This window comes from Ovis canadensis, chromosome 9, assembly GCF_042477335.2.
Source record: "Ovis canadensis isolate MfBH-ARS-UI-01 breed Bighorn chromosome 9, ARS-UI_OviCan_v2, whole genome shotgun sequence".
NCBI classification, from domain to species: domain Eukaryota; kingdom Metazoa; phylum Chordata; class Mammalia; order Artiodactyla; family Bovidae; genus Ovis; species Ovis canadensis.
In genome coordinates, this window is record NC_091253.1 from 43525241 (window position 1) to 43540971 (window position 15731).

At 41.1% G+C, this 15731-nt stretch overlaps 1 protein-coding gene across 3 annotated transcripts in view; it reads left to right on the top strand.

Annotated features, from left to right (window-relative positions):
* Positions 1 to 15731, top strand: part of SNTG1 (syntrophin gamma 1) — a 403770-nt gene that overhangs the window by 152020 nt on the left and 236019 nt on the right. For all 3 annotated transcript variants that reach the window (XM_069600005.1, XM_069600004.1, XM_069600006.1), the window contains exon 2: positions 3490 to 3564. The gene's annotated coding sequence lies outside the window, so the exon portion shown is untranslated. The remainder of the gene's footprint in view (positions 1 to 3489; positions 3565 to 15731) is intronic.

Consider the following 15731-nt stretch of genomic DNA (forward strand, 5'->3'; position numbering starts at 1 on the left):
GCTCACCACTAAGTGCACCTATCGTCTCCCAGTGTCCAGTGACCAGGGTTTGGGTATAGCTAGTCTCCAAATACAATCACGCTGGGGTTAGAGACTCAACATGGGAAGTTTGCGAGGACACGATTCAGTCCACAGCAGACATAGAGCATAGGGAAATGATGTCATCAAAAAACCTTAAAAGTTTTAAATGGCAGCACAATGTTTTCCTGAATGTCCATAGTGCAATTTTAAACCAATGATTCATATTTGGATATGTAATCTGGTTTTTTTTTTTTTAAATGTATCACTGTTGTGGGCATTCCTGTGCATGAAATCTATTGATGTGACTTATTTCTTTAAATCCTGCTTAGGTTAAGGGATATCAGTGATTTAGGCCTTGATAAATATTGTTGAGTGGGCCTCCCAGAAGGGCTGCCATGAGGTGTTGCTGACTGGAAAACAGAATGCCTGTGCCACTTGTGCCAACATTTGACTCGGTTGAAATTCCCAGATAGATGCTAAAATGACTCAAGACAGTGTTCTTGAGAGTCCATTAGTGAAAACCTACATTCATTAGCTGTGTCATGATATAGTCAGCTCTTGGAGGATTCAGCAAGGGAGAAAAGAAAAGAACCTTCTCCCTTGATAGGATTGAGGGGTGATTTACTTTACAATGGCGCTATTTGCAGAAACAGCTAATTATCTTTCATGTGCCCACTCCGCACATTCCCCAGATCCCTGCCAAGATGGAGAAGCATAGAGCCAGGAGTGAGTCACTGGAGTGTAAGGAGATGAGACAGTTTGCAGGAAGACTCACAGTGATCCTTAGCAATGAGTAAACTCAGATAACTCAGGAGTTTCATTCAGCCGGATCTGTATTTCTAAATTCAGTTGACATCTGAAGATTTTCATGTGTAACAGAAAACCTGGTGGCTTTGTTTTATATTGTGATGAGAACTATCATTGTCAGCGTCAGAGTGAACTGTCACACAATTTATTATGTCATTAAGGTAATATCCAGCCACACCCTAAGCCCACGGTCAGGAGAAGGGCTGACCCAGAGTATACACTGGGGCATGAACTGATGATCATCCCAGAATTACCTCACCACAGCCTGTGAGCTTATACATTAAAACACAAGGTTTCTGACTTGCCAAGGGTCATTTCTCTCTGAGGAGTTTACTAGATAGCTGTGCTCACAGGTCTCTGTAGGAATCTGAACCTGATTCAGAATCAGAATGTGTCTAGTGAGTCAGATGTGTCTTCCCTAGAGCTTCCCTGGAAAAGCACTGCTTTAGTAAGTGTAACATTTCACCTGGCCATCAGTTTATTAAAGTATTGCAGTATTTTCAAAACTACAATTGAGTTCATGAGAGGACAGGTAACATAAATGGGATCATTAAAAATTAAGAGGCACAAGCAGAAACCTGATTTTGGTCTTGTGAATTAGCAATCCAATTGTTGCTTAGGTATTGATTTATAGAGGCCAGCCCTCCTCCACAGTACAAAACTGAGTTAATAGCTGTGTCTCATTAAAATAGTAATCACCTCTTGGCATTAAATCAATAAGCTGTTCCTTACAAGGAATGCTTTTAAATATTATCAATAATTTAAACTTGGAATCTAACTCTAAAGGCTGCAATATTGGCAGTTACATCTAAATGCCAGCTGCTGGCAGACAAAATTTTGGTCAGGTTACCAATATACTCTTGTAATTCTTTTAAAGCCAATTTCCCTAAAATGTGCTCTACGGAAATTAATCTTATAACATTAACTATTCGGGATATACTTATTACCTTATTGCTTTTTTTTCTGGTCTCTTTTTTGGATTATTTTCATTGATGTTTAAATGACTTAACAACATTATATTAGTTCAGGAATATGACATAGTTATTCAATATTTTTATATATTACAAATTGATCACCTCTAGAAGTCTAGTTACTGTCTGTTAGCATACAAAGCTATTACAGTGTATTGACTGTGTTCCTCACAGAGTGCATTTCATCCCCATGACTCATTTGTTTTAAAATTTGTGCCCTTTCACCTCCCTCACCTAGTTCACTCACCCCCTAGCCCTTTTTCCTGTGGCAGCCACCTCACACGACACTTTCTGTTTTGTGTTTATTTACTTGTTTTGGGTTTTTTTAGATTCCACATACAAAAATGGTATTTATCTTCCTCTGTCTGACTTACTTCAGCAAGCATAATAGATCCTAGGTCTCTAGGTCGATCCATGCTGTTGTTGCAAATGGCAAGATTCAATTCTTTTTTATGGCTGAGCTGTATTCCATTGTATACCTATACCACAACTTCTGTATCCATTTATCTACTGACAGGCACTTGACTTGCTTCCATATCTTGGCTATTATAAATAATGCTTTAATGAACCCCAGAGTGAACATATCTCTTCTAACTAGTGTTTTTATTTTCTTTGAAAAAAAAAAAAAAGAAAGTCAATTTGCTGGATCTTTTGGTTCTTCTATTTTTAATTTTTTGAGGACACTTACTGTTTTCTAAAGAAGTTGCACCAATTTACATTCCAACCAATAGCTTTTTCTCCACATCCTCACCGGCACTTGTTATTTGTTTTCTTTTTGATAAAAGTCATTCTGACAAGTAAGAAGTCGTGTCTCACTGAGATTTTGATCTGCATTCTATGGTGATTAATGATATTGAGCATCATTTCATATGCCTGTTGACCATCTATATCTTTGAAAAAATATCTAGTCAGATTCTTTGCCAATTATTTAAACAGGTTGCTTTTTACCCACATTAAGTTGTATGAGTTTTTCGTATATTTTGGATGTGTTGGTGGTTTAGTTGCTAAATCATGTCTGACTCTTGCGACCCCATGGACAGAGGAACCTGGCAGGCTACAGTTCATATAAACTCATTACTGAATATATCATTTGTAAACATCTCTCCTATTCAGTAGGCAGCCTTTTTCTTTTGTTGATGGCTTATTTCATTGTGCAAAACTTTTTAGTCTGATAAGGTGGTCCCTTTTCTTTATTTTTGTTTTATTTTTCTTTACTTTTTGTTTCCATTGCCTGAGGACATGTATCCAAAAAAAAAATATTGCCAAGACTGATGTCAGAGAGAATACTGCTCATGTTTTCTTCTAGAAGTTTTTGGGCTTCAGGTCTTAGGTTTAAGTCATTAATCCACTTTGAATTTGTTTATGTATATGGTGTGGGAAAGTAATCCAGTTTGATTATTCTGCAAGTATTAACAGCTATCCGGTTTTTCCTACACCATTTATTGAAGAGACTGTATTTTCCCATTGCGTGTATTTGCCTCTTTTATTATATTCTTATTTCTCCTCTTGACAATTCACAAGGCTTTGGTTTACTCCTAGAAACTGATAAGAAACTGTGGTAAAGTTGTATGTGATGTAAGTGTGAACGGAATGCTTGTGTTTCTTGTGGATAAAGTCAGTTTCTGTGTATAGTTTTCTCTCTCTCTCTTCTGAGCACTCATAGGACTTCATTTTTGCTGTCTGCATTTAGACCAGTCTCCAGAATGTTGAGATTGCCAGAGAAGTGACCTCCGAGAAAGGAAAACATTGCTCCAGCTAAGTTCAGGTAAGACCCTTGCTTTCTGATACGTCATTGTGAGTAAAGTTATTGCTCTGTTGGAGAATCTTAATTATCACCTACTTAGAATTTCCCAACATCAGCTGTTGTGTGTGTTCACTTCATGTTGTGCAAAGCCCAGCTGCAGGATTTCAAAGTGCCATGCCCTGCAAACTCTGACTGCAGTCCTAGAAAGGTCATGTACTATAAATGAAGAGGGGGACAAAGGCGGCCATAAAGGGAGTGATGGATACTCGCTGAGGGTGACTGTTCCTTGCCCCAGAACACCTTCTGGAATCACAATTTTGTTATTAAAATAACCCTGGATGCATCTCAAGCATGTATCTCCCTTCTTAGGAATGTATCTTTGAAGTTCAAGCAGTGTGTCTGAATTGATACGGTTTGGGGAGAGGATGAAGGAGGAGAAGTGCTACGCTGGGTCTGTAACACAGCCTGCCGGCATTCCTGTTCTCACATGGGGTACTTAAACCTACAGGTCTTGGCAGGCACTGCTCACGTAGCCTTGACCTATAGAATGCCACCTGTGCCTCCAACTTGCTTGTCCACATTTAAAGCAGAGCTGGCTTCACATTTGAATGGGAAATGGCCCTATGAGCAAAAGGACACTGGGTGGCCACTGTGCAGGCTGCCTTTCCAGCCGGGCCCTGCCCTGCCTGGTGCCAACCGCCCTGCCCCCTGAACTAACAAGGTCCAACCTTCCTGGGCATTTTCCTTCTAATTGACAAGGCAAGGTTGCTGTAATATAAACACTAAACATCTGAACTGGTGAGTGTGATCGCTGCTTTTCTGTGACTCTGAAGATGTCTGAGACATGGGCTTGTACTCCTGCTCTGCCCCTGTCTGTATCAACGTCTCTGCCCATTTCCCTCCAGACTTGTGATTCATATTCCTTCCCTTTCAGGTGTATTTGTGATGCTAGAGCCACTGGCTTCCCTAGTGAAGCATCCCTACTTCTAGTTTTGCTGACTATGTTGTTTGTCATGAAAAAAAATGACACAATTTTCAAAGGCCGAGAAGCTTAGTCCTACTTCCAAGACTGACTTTGTATTCAGGCAATTTTCTTAATGTTTCCTAACTCTGACCTGCTCTCCAAATGCCTTGCTTACAAGAGGGTCTGATGACTTTGCCACTACCAGCAGAAGGTGAGATTCCTGGAGCTGGCATCTGGGGTTGCTGATTGATAGCTGCTGTAGAAATGAGGATGCTGATTTTTGTTACAATTTTTACCTTTTCTTCTTTGTTTGTTTCCATGAGAATTTGAAGGAAGAAACTCTAGTTTCTCTTTGTGAGCCCAAGATCTACCATCATGCTTAGATGTACAAGGTCCCAATAAGTATTTCAGAAAATTTAATAAATTAGTGGAACTGTTTCTGGAGTTGCATCCCATGCATTTCAAAGACATTATCCTGTCCTTCAGGGACAAATTGCTGTCTCGCCTGCTTTGGTCTTGACAATCCCACCTCTCCCTGTTCGGAAAATACGGTCAAGAGATTGTTGGATAATTCTGGCTGCTGAAGACTATTGGTGTCCTTTCAGGGCTTAAAACAATTGTGTTGTGTTGGCATCGGTGTCTGGTTGTGAAGGAGATTCACAACAAAGTCTTGAGATCGTTGTGAGGTACCTTTACTGATAAAAGAGATAACCACAAGTTCTAACGTAAAATCTCACCAACGTGATCACTCTAAATGCTGAGCACAGTGTCACACTGCACGATGAAGTGGAGGAACGTGAAGCGTGGCGGCCAGGCTGGTAGAGGCCATTGTGCCGTCCTGTGCATGTGGCCCTGGCTCTCCTGCTTCCTATGTCCACTCAGCTCCCACTCCCTGCACCGAGGCTGCCTGTCCTGCCTGTGGCTGGAATAGTCCTGGGGGTGCCCACCCTGATCTCCCGGTGTAAGCTTCTGCTGCGGTCAGTGCCCGGTCTCCAGATGTGCCTCAGTGCTCCCTTCTGCTCCCGTCTATAGCTCAGCCCCTGCTGTTCCCCCAGAGCAGGAGTCATCAAAGTCCAGCTGGTCCAACCACCAGGCTTCCTGAGCGGAGGCAGAGATGCTGGTACTAAGCCCAGTGCAAGGGGTCCAGGCTCCCTGGGCAGATGTTAACCATGAGACAGGGGCAGCTCTGGCTTCCTGGGAGGGAAAACCCCATACTCACAGGGCCATGAATGGAGAGCAGCCCCACTGGCTTTATCCATACAGGACCCGCTCTGTGCGGTGAGTTCCACAGGGTTTCCCAAAGGCACCATGTCAGGAGGTCACCATAGAGCGTCACACAGATGAATGCTCACAGGAAACACTCCAGGGGCTTCACCTGCTCTCCCCTCCCCTCCTTTTGCTATGCTTCTGCAAACCACTGGTTTTTAGTCATCTCTACAGTTTTGCCTTTTCCCAAATGTCCAGTGTTTAAGCCTTTTTAGCTGACTTCTTTCACTGAACAATACCTATTTAAGATTCATCATGTCCTTTTGCGGCTTGATAGATGATTTTTTAAAGCTGAATCACATGCCACTCTATAGATGTACATTTATTCATCCGTCTGTTTGTTCACTCACCTAGGAAGGAAATTAGGAAGAAAGCTTTTATAAACATTCAGGTGCAGGCTTAATACGTTTTTGAACCATTTGGTTGAAAACCTAGTAGCGCAACAGCTGCATCCATGGTAAGAATGTGGACAGTTTTATAAGAAGCCGGGAAACTCGTCCGGTTCCTGCCAGCAGCTGGTGGTGTCAGCTTTAACACTTTATGCTTATTTTTAATATTTAACTTTTATAATATCTTCATAGAATTAGGAACCAAAACGTTTACAAGACACTTTAAAATATGCTCTCAGAGTAAGTAGAGACATTTTCTTCCAAAATAAAAGTTTATTAACACTTTCCCCAGAGAAAGCAATGGCAACCCACTCCAGTACTCTTGCCTGGAAAATCCCATGGATGAAGGAGCCTGGTAGGCTGTAGTCCATGGGGTCACTAAGAGTTGGGCACGACTGAGCGACTTCACTTTCACTTTTCACTTTCATGCATTGGAGAAGGAAATGGCAACCCACTCCAGTACTCTTGCCTGGAGAATCCCAGGGATGGGGGAGCCTGGTGGGCTGCCGTCTATGGGGTCGCACAGAGTCGGACACAACTGAAGGGACTTAGCAGCAACACTTTCCCAGCCATATAGGCATTATGAACAATATTTGGTAGGGGACACTAATGTCACAAAGCTGAAAACAGAAAATTGAAGTAGTTGTAATTTATGCAAGTCCTATGAGGGGAAGTTTAAGTGGCCATGGGAGATGCCTGCCCCTTCCCCCTCTTCCCCTCTTTTTCTCTCTCTTTCCACACACATGCACACACACACACACTTACATGCACATTCTCACACACAAAGTCTCACATTCACACTCATTCACTCACACATACTTTCTCACACACTGAGAACCTTAAGGACATTTTAGGTGCTTGCCTAATATATAAGTTTTGTGGTTAACAAATTAGAAAATGCAATTAAAAATAACACAAATTAACACACAAATGAGCAGATCCAATACGAAGCTTCTTCAAATCACAGCGTATGCTTTGTCAGTGTTTATTCCACATCTTCCTCGACTTCTTTGTGATGTTCAACCATGCCATTGGGCATTTCTTGCTTCTAATTGTCCATAAAGTCTATAACCATCCTCTCTTACTGTCTTTTCACCTGTTTTCTGATAATAGCTTTGTTGCTGCTGTCTGGATCTATTTCTTCTTCACCATTAAATCACATCTTTCCTCAATGCTGTGAATTTCGTGTGGTACTAATTATTCAGGGAATCCTCTTCCCTCTATGAAAAGCCTTCTTACCATGTAAGACCCAAACATAAACCAGATCACCATCCACGGATTTCGCAGGTGCCATAATCCTAATTAAGTACATTTTTTCCATAGTTACATTTGTCTATTTTCCCTACCCAAGTGTGAAGTATTTGCTTTATTTCTGGTAGTCTTTGTCCAGTCCTAGTTCCTGGGTGTGTGCACTGAGCCTACAGGCTGACACTGCCGGAAGTGGCTGCCCTGGACCAGGTGGCCTCTTAACCTGTCTCAGACATGTGCCCCTCCCCTTCCCCCAGTCTCCACGCTCACCTCTCTGCTCCCGGCACCTCTCAGATACTGCGTCTGGCTCTTTGAACTCGACCCTTCTGTTTGGTTTTCATAATGGTCGTTAACATTAATGTGACCCCTGGTCCTTTTAATTGTCTTGATATAATTCTAGCATCTTTGCCTTTGCCCGAACTAAAGCCCCAGGAACCACCCTCTGGCACACAGTTTCCTGCTCCACCCCCACAAATAGACAGAGGGCACTCGGTGGGTTCATCGGGTGCTGTTTACACAGCGTACATTCTATTTGTTTAGTTGAATTGAGGTGAACTGGTATTTATAGAGTCACTGCTTCAACAAGTCACCATTTTGAGGATTTAAAGAGGAAAATAGCACTAGTCTAATGGACAGTGGTTAACAGCTTTCTTACGTCTTTTTAAATGTGGTTGCTAGTAAGCCTATAAAAATGATTAAAGGCAAGCAAATGATGTGTACTTTCATTGGTAAGAATGAAGCTCTGAACAGCGTCTCCCTCTGTGTTGGAGCTCCAGGCACTAGCTGACCTGTCACATCACGTGAACTGACCACATAGCTGGAAGGGTCTCCTGGAGCTCGTGCTGAGCCTGCTTTTCTGAGCCCAACTCAAATTTAGCAGCTCTTAACCCTCATTAGGTATGTGTTTATTCCAGAACCCAGAGAGGGCCCAGCAGGAGTAATACAGGGGGCCAGAAGCAACACCTGTCCTTTACTGTGAAGAGGACTGTTGACAGTCTTTCCATACCTGGATACTAGAAACTTGGGGGGAGCACACTGAGTGTGCCTCAGATAAGATGGTTTAAGGGTGATATTAACGGAATGGAAATATTTGCTCATTGTTAGCCCATGTCTCTGGTGTGCTTTCTAGAATATGCTTAGCTATCACAGGTTGTTGTTGTTCAATCACTAAGTCATGTCCGACTCTTTGTGACCCCATGAACTGCAGTGTGCCAAGCTTGCCTGTCCTTCACTGTCTCCCAGAGTTTGTTCAGATTCATGTCCTTTGAGTCATTGATGCCATCCAACCATCTCATCCTCTATCACCCCCCTTCTTCTCCTGCCCTCAATCTTTCCCAGCATCAGGGTCTTTTCCAATCAATCAGCTCTTTGCTTCAGAGGGCCAAAGTATTGGCGCTTCAGCTTCAGCATCAGTCCTTCCAATGAGTATTCAAGTTTCATTTCCTTTAGGATTGGCTGGTTTGATTTCCTTGCTGTCCTAGAGGCTCTCAAAAGTCTTCTCCAGCACCACAGATATCAGAGGTTAGTGTTTCTCAAACTAGGGCATGCATCAGAACCACCTGGACTGCTGGTCCCAACAGAGCTTCCAGTTCAGTGAGTTGGTTGGAGCCTGAGAATTTGCATTGCTCAGAGTTTCCAGGGTTGCTGAGACAGGGATCATCTTTAGAAAACTACCAGAGGCCAAGATGGATGACTTATGTTGGGAAGCAAGTTGTAAGTTGGCTCTGCTGTGACTTGTCACTGATATCTGTCTGTTTTATTTCTGAGTGTGTTCTGTGGGTAAGGGGAACTGACAACAGTCACACTCCAGGTACCAGTTTCTCTGTAAAACCCTGCCTGAACTCCTGCATTATGTCTGTGTGTGCCATTTACACAACAGAATCAAGCATTCCATACCTTTCAGAAGAGATGCAATTTTAGTATGAATGTTGAATATTCTATACACAAAATATAATATCTTTATAAAAAGTATAAAGATAAAGAGAAAAGATTTCAAACTACCATCAGTAGCAGATCTAAGAATTGAACTGAGGTTAGTTGAATCTTAATTCTAAATTCTTTCCTGAGTTAAATTCTAATACAACCTAATTTCATCTTGAGTACATTTGAGTGAAGGTTATTTTGTGAACAGTGGGCAACATTTGATTATGTTTTGAGCAGTTTGTATTTCTAAAATTAAATGATCCTGCACAGTTATTTTTCAGCTTTCATACTTTCACTCATCAATTCAGCAAGTGTTTGTTGAATACCCCCTGTGTACCATGAGGACTCAAAGATGGATAAGGTACACATCACAGCCTCTGTGGAGCCCATGCAGTCTGGTGGTTTGTAACTGAGTCTTTACGGGAGAAAGGCATGCTTTCTGCTTCTGATTCTTCTTAGAACCATTCTGTATTTCATTGTATACGATGCTGTGTGTACTGCACAATTCAGCTGTTCTGTGTTTTATAGTCATCACCTTCTTTGACTGAGGAGGTCATTCAGAAGAAAAAGCAGTAAGACTCATGTTTCATGTTTTCTGCTCTTAAAACTACAATTCAGATTTATTTTTATTCAAAGTGTCAAATTTTTAAAAAGTAAAGAAATTGGGTCAGCCAAAACACTTGTTTGGGTTTTTCCATAAGATGTTACAGAAAAAGCTGAATGAATGTTGGGCCAATTCAATATTTACAGTTATCTCCAAAGGATATCTTTCTCTGTCACAAATTTAAATGGCTGTTAAAGCAACCGACCCACTCTTCTAAAGTAAGGGGCGGTAGTTGTGTGCAAGTCAAATCAAGCGCTTGCACACTTCAGTCATGGATCACTTTGGTAGCATCCTTTAGCGGATGCCTGCTTCCAGTCTGTTGGAAATGCCTGGCACCAGTTGATTTAAATTATTTCTCTTTGAGGAAAGACACAAGACTCGGCTGTAACTGAGGAACATGTCCTGATTCACATGGATGTTTTATTCTGTTTGAAAACCTAGGAAAAGCATAGTAACTGCAAGTACTCTTCTTGTTTTTTTCTGTACCACTTATCTTTTAAAGTGGTCTTGTTTCAGTGGAGCATCTTCACACTCTTACAGAGGATTGTAAGCCACATTAGCACGTCCTGTCTTATCCACAAAGACGGCGGAGTCTGCCCATGTCAGAGGAGCAGGCTGGTCTATTCGGGCAGGAGCTATTAGTAAGGCAGCATCACAGGCCAAGTGAGGAGCCCGCCACCTGTTCCCTCCTGCAGCCCATGCGGCCAGGCAGCCAGAGAGTCTGCAGAAGAAAAGGTGGAGTGACAAGATAATGAGAGTGAATTGGCCTTAGGTAGAATGGTGCAATTACATTACAAACAGCCTGCCTTCCTGTGCCAATAAGCCATGCTGGGTTACAGTGCTTTCTAGATAAGCAGTTTGTTATTTTTTTCATTACTGCTCTTTTCCCCCAAATTTTACCATTTCAGAATTTTCCTGTTTTCATCTGTCTTGCAATATGTCATAAATACTCATTCTTTCTTTAAACTTGCAGTTTTATGGGACTTTTTGATTAAAAACATTAGGCTGGCTTTTTTTTTTTTAATATTGTGGTGATTTTCCAAGAAACAAAAGCCTCTCTGATGTCAAACTACCTGCATTATATGCAGCTGCTTGGTGATGGTAAGAAAACCGAAATTTTCCTCTAAAAATCCCATTTCTTCTCCTTTTGTTTCATCAGAACCAACACTGTAGGACATGGGAGAACAATGCTCTGTGGATCTTTGTTCATTTTGAAGCATCCAGTTGAGTTCTTGGCTCTGGTTGCTCCCATTATTCAGTCTATTCACAAGAGTGCAGTTTGAGAGTTTGGCAGGTCACTTTTGCTGTCATTGGTTAATTAAGTGCATATTATTTTGAAAACCCCATGCCTTTAATACAGAATTATGAGATGAACCTATTCTGGGGATGAGACCAGTGACACAAATTACTATTATGTATTGGTCTCCCCTGGTGACTCAGTTGGTAAAGAATCTGCCTGCAATGCAGGAGACCTATGTTCAGTCCCTGAGTGTGGAAGATCCCCTGGAGAAGGGAATGGCAACCCACTCCAGTATTCTTGCCAGGGGAATCCCATGGAGAGCAGAGCCTGGTGGGCCACAGTCCACGGGGTCGTGAAGAGTTGGACACAGCTGAGAGACTAACACTTCTATTTGTCCTCAGTGATTAAAAAGAAAACCTTGCTTGTTTTCTGTGATGAAAAACAATAATTTTGACCTAAAATATGCTTGATTCATAAAATGTGCATCAGTTTCCAATTTGATAAGTTATTCAAGAAATACCTAGGAGAGCTGGCGTACCAAAGTGGATGAATTTAAGTTTAGATTTTAGGAAAAAAAATGGATTCAGCATGCCAAGACATAAATGTCTGTATATGTACATCTTTGATTTGAACTCCTTTATTAATTTATATAATCCTCTTAGTAACAGTAAGTTTCAGCTACTATTATGGCAGCAATATTGGTCTGGAATTTCATTTTCAGACTTTGCTTTAGCTATCTATCACTTTATCACTTTAGTTATCTATACACTTAATATCTGTGTATTAAGTTAGCACCAACTTAATGTCTTCTGGTAACTCATATTTATTGTCTCCAGTGCTAAAGGTCAGGAATCTGAGTGCAGCCAGCTGGCCCCCTGCAGGGCTTCTCAAGGTTTCATCTTAAGGCAACCAGGAGTGGTGTCTTGTCCAAAACTCTCCATGTTGTTTGCAATCCAATTTGTTTCTGAGTTACTCACTCTGGACCTCTCTCTTGAGCCAATTAGATCATTTTAAAATGGAATCTATTAATTTAAGCCACTTAAAACCACAGAAGTAAGGAAGATAGAGAACATTCATCACAGTGAAGGTAGCTGATACGGGAAGAGTTCTGAGAGACGCAGAGGTGTCTCTGGGGTTAAGGTGAGCTGTAGATGCAGCAGCTGCTTAGGAAGCACTGCAGCAAACAGAAAAGCGGGAGAAATCATGCGGACATTTATTGGTGGAGGAATTTCTTCCATTGCATTGCTTTGAAAATGCTTTTAGCTCATATAATGTTGGAGCTCAGACCAATGGATTTCGGACTAGTCAAAGGGTGGACTTATTTTCAAGGTCTTCAGAAAATGCACAGGCTAAAGCTATCATGTAGCCTTTATGTGGCTGTCCCTCCTGATCAAATGAGAGAACCCACTCCTGGAAAGTAAAAGCAAGATTCTTGTGGGGTTTCTAATCAGGACAGTCATCATTTGTGATGATGATAATGGAGTAGGTTGCCACGCCCTCCTCTAGGGGATCTTCCTGACCCGGAGATTGAACTTACATCTCTTATGTCTCCTGCTTTGGTAGGTGGGCTCTTTACTACTAGCACATTAAGAATACATGGAATCTAGATCAGGTATTTTTCTAATCATGCTCTTGAATGTTCCAAATTCTGTAAAAGCTTTATTTCAGAACAGGGTCAAATACTGCCTATTTCAGGGACATAGTCTAATCATTTTTTAAGAGTACTGACAGATATTTGGTAAAATGTTAACTACCTCATAGTGTGGTAACATTGTTTATGATCTTCTTCAGACTTCTGTTTTCTCTTTGATCTTTAGCAACCTAGAGTGTCATTTAAATGACTTCAAACAAACATCAAAGTGTAAGAATGTTTCTGTGTAACACAGGTCCTGTCCTTATTCAGATCTGGGATGGGTCTTCTCTAGCAAGAAATCTGATATACTGTGTGTGTCTGTGTGTTCACGCCGGTGTGCATGTGTCCATGGCAGTGTGTGTGTGGGTCTGTGTTCACGCCGGTGTGTATGTGTGGATGTCCACACCACTGTACTTATAACTGTTTATGAGATGACGGGATAAAGAGCAGATGAGTAGTGTGTGCTCACTAATCAAACTAGGGTCTAATTGGATAACGTTAAGGAAGGATTTTCTACTTGCTATTGTTGAAAGATAAACTGAGACATAGTAAATATTTCAAGAATGTATATCACCCCAAAATTACTTCCATTCAGGAGTGATTCGGAGCCACCAACAGGAGCCCAAGAGACACAGAGGAAGTAGAGCTGGGAAATCCTGAGGCTGGCTGGTGAACCACTGGTGTATTTGGGAAAGGCCGAGGCAGTTTACCAATGGCTGTCCTTAGGTTTTGATTTCTTAACCTTGAGACGTTTCAGCCTGAGGTTTGTGTTTGCTTACATAGGCTGCTAAGGCACTAGAGCCTCCTCAGTCTGATGGCCCCTCATTTAATTCACTTAACTGCTCTCAGATTGGTGGTTTAGTCATTAAGTTGTGTCCAACTCTTGTGACCCCGTGAACTATAGCCTATAGTCCATGGGATTTCCCAGGCAAGAATACTGGCGTGGGTAGCCATTTTCTTCTCCAGGGAATCTTCCTGACCCAGGGATCGAACCCAGGTCTCCTGCATTTCAGGTGGATTCTTTACTGTCTGAGCCAACAGGGAAGCCCTCTCAGTTTAAGGGTGTAGCTTTTCCTGTTCATGACTCAGGAACTTCAGGAGAGACACTGTTGATCATTAAATATTTTGAGCATATTGAGCAGTGCAGACATGAGAGAATGTTTTATATTAAATAAGTGGCATACTGAAAGAAACTTGAGCATTGAAAACAGGAAGAAAGGAGAAATAAATGAATCTGTAGATTCATACTTTATTGTAAAAAATTTTGACTTAAAATCTCTCTTAATATTTTATGAAAAGGTCACATTTAGTCATGTTTTTCTTCTATTTTATTATATTATATTTCATGATTATATTATGATATTATTGCTACATCAGGATGGAGAACAGATATAAAGAAGATGAGAAAGAAGTAGGTTGAAGGCAAAGAAAGTAAAATAAATGATATGGTTTTGTACAAACTTCAAGTGTGCATGAACTGCTTTAATAGTCAACAGTCCAATGGGTTAACAGAATGATGCAAATCAGAATTATAAAAATAAATAACTTAGCAGTTAAATGTTTCCTTTACCAAAGGACTTGCTATTATGCTTTCTTAAGTTTCCCTGAGTCATGGTTTCCCTTTGAAGACCTTGAACTATTTGAACATAGATAATAGAATCCAGGGTGTCCCTGATGGCTCAGAGGGTAAAGAACCCATCTGCAATGTGGGAGACTCGGGTTTGATCCCTGGGACAGGAAGATCTCCTGGAGGAGGGCATGGCAACCCACTCCAGTGTTCTTATCTGGAGAATATCACGGACAGAGGAGCCTGGCAGGTTACATACAGTCCATGGGGTCGCAAAGACTGGGACATGACTAAACAACTAACATTTTCACTTTCAATATGGTTCTCAGAGGGGAGTAGAGACTGTCCAGGGGTCTGGGTCCACATTCGCATCTGAGTAAGCAGAGCTCTCCTAGTTGAGAAAAGCTCCTTATGTTCTCCTTGCTCTAATCACAGGCTCTGAGGTGAGGGAAAATGGGCTTGCATCCCAATGAGAGCATTATTTCTCTTTTGTGTTTTGTTCTTGGTTGCTTTCTTTTCTAAGAAAGTTCTGAAGAGTGAAAGATCTTTTAACTTGAATAGGCTTCTCTCTAGAATATCCATCCAAAGCTATCATCTGAGTATAAAGTGGCATTCATAAAATTTACTCTTCTGGTTAATTTCTTTTGCTAGAGGAAAATTTTTAATTGATGTATAACATTGTGTGAGTTTAAGGTGAACAAGCTGATGATCTGATAGATTTATGTATGATCACCAGTGTAGGGTAAGCTAACATTCATCTCATCACTTAATTAACATTTCTTTCTTCATAGTGGGAACTTTTAAGATCTAATGTCTTGCAAGTTTAAGACATATTTTACAGTACTGTTAACTATAAACAGTGTGTATTAATTAGACCTCAAGAATGTACTCATCTTCTAAGTTTCTACACTTGACTAACATCTCCTTGGTTCTCTCTGCCCCCAGCCCCTGGTAACTACCATTCTATTCTGTTTCTATGAGTTTGGCTTTTTTATGTTTACTTATAAGTGATAACATACAACATATATCTTTCTCTGACTTATATCACAGTATAACCTAATGACCTGATGACCTAATCTAATGACTGTGATTTGCACAGTATGACCTAATGGACCATCTGTATTATTGCAGATGGCAAGATTTCTATATTTCTTGTGGCTTGATAATATTTTATTGTGTATATAAAAGCTTTTCTTTATCTGTTTATCCATTTATGGACACTTAGGTTTCCTCATTTTGGCTGTTGTGAGTGATGCTTCAGTAAACACGGGATATCCTGTTATCCTGTTTACGTTTGTGTGCACACCCAATGGTGGGATTGCTGGATCATATTGTAGTCCAATTGTTAATTTTG